Source organism: Pinus tabuliformis, chromosome 9 (assembly GCF_031772625.1).
Source record: "Pinus tabuliformis cultivar Carrire ecotype Pingquan chromosome 9, CPIR1, whole genome shotgun sequence".
Taxonomy (NCBI): domain Eukaryota; kingdom Viridiplantae; phylum Streptophyta; class Pinopsida; order Pinales; family Pinaceae; genus Pinus; species Pinus tabuliformis.
The window spans coordinates 402,888,805-402,895,845 of NC_142307.1; the positions used below are offsets into that span (position 1 = coordinate 402,888,805).

General features: G+C 43.3%; 1 pseudogene; it reads right to left on the reverse strand.

The window, feature by feature from the left end:
- LOC149148843 (gamma-glutamylcyclotransferase 2-3 pseudogene) lies at window positions 1-724 on the reverse strand (annotated as a pseudogene).
- Between the last annotated feature and the right edge of the window lie 6,317 nt (window positions 725-7,041).

Genomic DNA, 7,041 nt, shown 5'->3' on the forward strand with positions numbered 1-7,041 from the left:
GATATTCTAGATTGAGGCAGCGCATGTTATAGTACTCAAAAGGCTCGGCAAAATATCCTTTAAAGCAATCTCGTGAATAAGACAACAAATTGCTGAAGTTCACACTGAAGTTCAGTACTTTGCATCTCCATTTGAAGTAGCATCTCCATCTTTGCATGTTAATACTTTCCTAACTGCATTTGCGAGGTCTGTCACGTGACTATCATTGCAACCTATCTCAAGTAGAGCTGTCTCTAGTTGAAAGAGATATTCAATGTTAGGCCCGGAAGGACTCATAGCTCCAACAATTTGATGAGCCATCATTTCCAATGGTGCAGGGCCCAGGTAATTCTTATTCGAATTCTTGTCTGTTGATGCAATGTACACAAGGACTCCAGATATAGCTGGCTCTGTTGAATCCTCTTCAAAATAGAAATCAACGTAGGCCTATTGGTCATATTCCTTCTCTCTCACTTCTAGATAAGATAAAGCAATATCCTCAGCTTCCTGTCCAGAAACCCTGGAAGCAACGCCCCAACTGGTGTGGCCATCGTGAGGCTCGAGTGTAACAGTCCTGTCGGGATTGGCAGGGGTTCCTCTATGGTCTGTGCTCCCTTGATGGAAAAGACGACAGTAGCCTTTGATGAAACCAACTCGTCGTTCGTCATAGTGGAAACCCGCCTTCCATATTATGAAACCGTAACCAAACACCCACAGAACCATCTCCTCCGCCTTGCCGTCGACCTCCCTCAATTCTACAGCCTCCAGGGGATGCCATTCAATCTTCCACGGATGCCATTCACTAGTGCAAAATCTCGTGATTATTATAAGCCTCTGTTTATGCAAGATTTTCTTGAACTGTGGCTTTTAAGTGAGCGCCAGAAATTATAATGACAATCCTCCTTCTTTAAGCCAACAGCTGGAGCATGTAACCGGCACGATTACCCTGTTTGAAGAAGACAACATCAAAATAATACCATCCACCTTGACAAAGGAAATTCATCTATTTCGAACTCTGCCATTTGCGCCATCCTTCTTTTATTTCTATTTAATGCGCACTCACCCTTTTAACGACACCAGTTAACCTAAAACCAGCTCTTGTGCCACTAATAATGGCGGCCTTGTAGCATATAAAACTACTCGACACTTGGCATTAATCACCGCATTTGAAAAGAGCACTTTCATGTCTTCAATATATGCATTAATAATGAACCAACGTGCTCGATAATACTCAAGACATTTTCATTTATATCAGTCATTTTAAAAGCCCGTGTGCCTTGAAGAAACGACTGCAATGCATTTCGCATAAGCCATGAAAGAAGAGTTGCTTGATTTTTTAGGTAGCACGGTGTGACTTAAATCACAGATAAATCCCTTTTCTAGCAAAAGCTTGGCTCGCAAATTCTCAAACGATACCACTCGCCCTTCAAGACTTCAATTACTAAACTCTTCTTCTACATCGCTACCATTCGGACCATTGTGATGACAAATACAGGGGCTATGGTTGTTGAGAAAAGTTCTGGCCTCATGCCACGTTACCAATGCACAATAATTATGTAATCAACACCAGAAGAGTTCGGCCTCTAATATCTCGTTTTCTGGCTGAAAAGTTCATGTTTCATAGAATGCATAGATGAACTTTAATATAGGTTACTCGATGGCTGGGAAGAAGCAAATCTCAGCCTCTTACACCGGTTCCAAACAGAATTCTCGGTGTCCCTTTTTTCTTCTTCAAAATATGCATCCATACGTCCATTTGGAACTCTGTACTGAGAAAAGCTTATATTAACTGGAAATTTTGGGAACTCACTTTCCACAGATGGAAGACATGCAGATTCACATTGCATCCTTGGAGTGTCTGGCATAGCATCAACCTGTGTGTGAATTGTGTCCTCCTCAGCTACCACACTTTAAGAGTTTGAACTAGTGTCATCCAGAAATATGTCTAACCATTTCTTAAGTGGCGCACTATCTCCAGTTGTATCAATTAAAATCTTCGATGAAATTTTTGATAGTAAATGTAAATTTGCATCAATCCCCTCCACTGGCTTTGACTGATCTTCTGATTGCACTTCAATGTCACCAGAGTAACCAGGGGAGGGATTTTTCTTTGTAGGAGATAAATCACCCATGAGCCAGAATTCAGAGATAACTCCCTTAATGTACTTGATGCCAATCCCACAATAGCTGCATCATCATAGGGTGCCTCCTTGGACACACTGTCACTGCTCTCATCAACATTCCTGGAGGGAAACAAAACTCTATACAATAGGCATGCTAGGATTTGGACCTTCGCTGAAAACTCGAACCAATTCCCAATTTCGTAGCACGCTACGAAACCACGCAAACAGGTAGCGCTGCGAAACTGCTAAAAATAATTCAGGCGCTGCGAAAACACCCACTCTTTAAGCCAGGCTAAAAATTTTTGACTACAGCATTTTCAGTGATAACAGGATCCATACCTGTAGCTTTACAAAGCAAAGATAGGATATTATTGAAACAAGAGGAGTCTCTGATAGAGCCATTTAAAAAAATAAGAACTTCATCAACAAACAAAATATGTGTAAGGGATGACATATAATCTATCGGAACTCCCCCTAGTGCTCCCTCCAAGCAAGCATTTTTTATCAGTTTGCTTAATCCTTCCATGATCAGTAGAAAAAGTAGGGGGGATAGAGGGCATCCCTGACACAGTCCCTGTTCAACATGAAAAAAGCCCGAGGTCGCCCCATTGATAAGGATTCTATAGGATGTGGAAGAGACACAACACATAATCCAATTAATGAAAGCATGAGGGAAACTGATATGAGTTAGAATGAGTTGCAGGTATGACCAACAACCCAATCAAAAGCCTTGGAGAGGTCAATCTTGAGGATGATAGATTTTTTGTTCTTAAGCTTGATCGAGAGGAGTCCTTCCTGTGCAGTCCCGATGGCTTCATGGATCTGTCGGTGGCTGAGGAAAGAAAATTTCTCCTTGGAAACCATCCTAGATAAAATAGATTTAATTCAAAGGGCAATAGTTTTGGATATAATTTTATAGATATAGTTGCAAAGGGAAATGGTACGATAATCGTCAAAGGTGAGGGGTTTTTCAACTTTCAGAATGAGAGCCAGGAAAATCGAGTTAAAACATTCATACATTCTGCCAGAAGTCTTGCATTCCTCAATAGCCATTAGAAGATCTTGCCCAATATGCTCAATAAAGGTGTTATAAAATTCCAGTGGCCACCTGTCCGGTCCCAGGCTTTTGTCTCTGTTGAAACCTTTCATTATTGTTTCCAATTCTCCCAACGTAATTGGTTCATTTAAAGCCTCCTCATCCTCCAGTTCAACAAACATAGGGAAAACCTCAACTATGCAGAGAATTTCAAAGAGGGTGGCTCCCCTAGGTGCCTTAAAGATATGTGAAAAATGACGCATTCCCATATCTGCCAGTTGATTGAAAGTGCTTGCCTCCCTGCCCGAGTGATCTTGCAACTCCCAAATGGTATTGATAGACCTTCTCCCTCAAGCATATTGTTGAAAAAACTTGGAGTTTTCATCCCTCGATTTTAGCCAAATCGCTCTACTCTTAAAGCGCCATGTTTCTTCTTTCTGTCTCTGAAACAATCTGATCTTTTTCGATTCTAGTTTAATTAGGTGATCTTTTGCTTCAGTAGATGAATAACTAGAAAGCCCAAAAAATTCCAACTGTTTGAGTTCTCCTTCAATCCTGAGAAGCTCAACCTCATCCTTCTTTTGTTTGGTCCTTGCTCAACTTATGGTTTTTGATTTTAATAGGGACAAATTTTCAGCTATAGTTCTAGCCAGAGAGGAACTGCCATCAAGAATGCAATGAGACCAATTTTCTCTTACCAAAGAGTGGAAGTAAGCATCAGAGAGCCTTGTTGAGCTGAATTTAAAAGGAGAGTTCGGTTTATGGTTGTCATCCCTAATCTCCATGAAGATCGGGGAGTGATCAGATTAGCCTCCAGAACCCACCCAATGACGAATACGGTCCAATTTGGTTAACATTGATGCCTTTATAAGAAAGTGATCCAGCCTTATGGCCAAGGCATCTTCCCCAGTCCGTTTGTTCTTCCAGGTCGGCATAAGTGTTGTCGTTTCTATGTTCAGGAGGTCATGGGAATCCAACATACCTTTGAAGAAGCCCGTTAAAGGGTCGGTCTGGGCCCTGTTATCCCAAGATTCCACAAGCCCTAGCGAGAAATTTAGGTCCCCACCAATGATCAAGTTTTCCGCTTGCATGAAGTCAGCTTCTAATAGTTTTCCCAGAACATCTCCCTGTTGTGGCAAGGGCCGTAGATGTTGATTAATCTGAGGGGAAGATTGATATCATAGAAGGTGATGTCCACTCCTAGGTAACCCTCACCACCCCAAGCATTATCCAGTCTAATTGATCTTTTGTTGTAAACCAGAGCACATCCTCCCGAATGCCCTATAACATCCAAAAAATAAAATCCCCAATCCGGGAGGAAATACTTTAGCACAATGTTTAAACAACTCCCTTCCCCTAGGGTTTCTTGCAGAGAAATGATGTCTAAACGCTTTGAATTGCATAACCGTTTAAAGGCTAGTTTTTTTTTTCCAAGCTAGCCAATGCCTTGCAGTTGAAAGAGAGGCACTTCATAGGGTAACCTTTGTTGGGTTATCCTTTTCTCTAAGGACCCGATCAATAGGAGTCTGAATGGCTGAAGCAACCTCAATGCCATCCCTCCTGATGACTTTGGATAAATGAGATTGTCTGCCCCTAGGGGGCTTCAAGGGTAAAGCAGGGAGGGGGTCCTCTTCCTGGCCGAAAGAGGAGGTCTGAGAGGTAGGAAGGGATCACAAATTGTAGCAGTGAGAACCACTAGAGCTCGAGCTGCTGAAGGGCCTCTTGCATAATGGAGGGGGGAGAGCAGAGGGCCTGAGGGGGAGAAGATATCACAAGAAAATTTACAGAACATAGTTTTCTTATCTCAAAGCCCATTCCTGACATAACCATAGATGCAGATGCAAGACAAGATAACATAAAATCATGTGAAGATAGGGGGGAGGGAGGAAGAGTACCTGAGAATTGTGCGGATTCTTTGGGACGAGCTCTAGTGACTAGAGGCACGATGGTCCTGAATTCTAGCTGAGTTGACATCACCCCCAAACCATCTTGACGCGGCCTGGGTTCCCCAGGTGGGTCCGTTGGAGAATGGAAATCCACCTCCGACGTTTGGGTGCTCACCGAAACTAGCGACTTCAGAGGGTCTGGTTGATTCCTAGGGAGTAGATGGAAATATTTGTATAAATTCCCTACCTCGTGGCACCTCCTACAGCGAATTGGGATACCCTCATAGTCCAATATCTGCCTCTTGATAATCTCTCCCATCTGTAAGCGGTAACTCTCCACCAGACCATCCCTGGTGTCTAAGTATACCAGAATTATGACTATATCCATGTAGCCAGTGCCTTGATAAGCCCTGTCATGATCCAAATACATGCCCAAGTTGTCATCAATGCACCAGAAGATGTCCTCCACCAAGAATTGGAGAGGGAGGCCTGGTAGGCGGACCAAGATTAGTCTCGCACCCAACTTTTCCTTCTCCTGATCAAACTGTAGTGACCATCATTTTAACAGAACAAGAGTTATTTCAATATGCCAGTACCAGTTTAATACTCAATCCACCGGCTCCGGAAGTAGCAATATGAGTGCAAACTAGCCCCGAGATAGAGTGATGACTGCCAGCAGCTGAGCCATCAGGTTTGCCCAAACTTCCATAGTCCATTTTTCTAAGGTGAGCTGGTGCATAATTCCTGCCATGGACCTTGCCCACCAGAACTATACTCTCCATTAAGGCAGCCTATGCCATACTAATCCCAACCCCAAACACCAGGAGCCTATCATGATATTGAATCTTAGAGAGCTTTGATCTTTATTTCCCCCTATTTTGGGTTGTGAACTTAAAGGAGTGCCATCTGTCTGAGGGTTTTCGTCGGTGTTAGAGGTCTGATTTTTTTCAGGTCCTGTGTCCAGCCTAAATATTCTGTCGAAGAAACCTGAGGAGTGAGCAATAGAGGCAATGTTTGGATGCATCAAACCCTCGAAATCAAACCCAAACAAACTGAAGGATGGAAGTTGTGGCCCCTGTACTACCTGATTCGTCCCACAAACCCCAATCAACGGATCCCCCACTCTGCTCAGAAGCTCTTCTGAACTCTGATCTGCATGAGACCAGTATTGGAACTCCGAAGGAGACAGAATGGTAAGAAAAGGAGACTATGTACCCTTTCCCAGACCTAAATAACCCTCCGAGACTGCTGAAGTCGGTTGGGAGAAAACCAAACCCTGGAGGGTTACCTCCATGTTATCCATTAAAGAGGAGAGATCAAGTACCTACCCTTCCAGTAGTCGAGTTATTTCTGGTTCCTTCCCCACCCTTGACATGTGTTTGTCTTCAACCTAGATATCAGTTAGGGCCAAGCTGTCAGAGGAGTAGTCGAGCAACTCCTCCTCTATGCATATACCCAAAAGCGTATGAGTGGTTGTTACTTTTCTAAGAAACCCATGCTAACCTACAACAGGTGCTAACCCTTGTGAAGTCTTCGAAAAACCCCTGGAGAAAACGAAAGGTGCTTTAATAACCTGACCACCGCCACAGAAAAATCTCCCTTAACCGCCTCAAAAAAGATCGGACGTAAAACACAGGGAAAACCACAGCCGTTCCCAAACTCTGTTAGTGAAAAAACGAGTAAAATACCCTGGGGAAGTAGTTGTTAAAACAAAGACTCCGCTTAGCAGAAATGGGAAATTAACCGGCCTCTTCCCGAAACTATGAGAATAGGAGGGGTCAAAATAAAATGTAGGGAAGAAACAAAGGAAGGTCGCATTAAAACCCTGTAAGCACTTAAACACCAAGCTCAAGCATAAACCCACAGGAAGACATCCATCGTAGAACCAGGGTCTGCGAGAATGGGTTTTACCCCCGCCCACCCATCGAGTCCTACTTGCGTCGAAAACACTTCATCAATTCGCCTCACTGCGTCCAGATTGGAAACCACTATTGGTGGATAAGCTTCATAATATGTT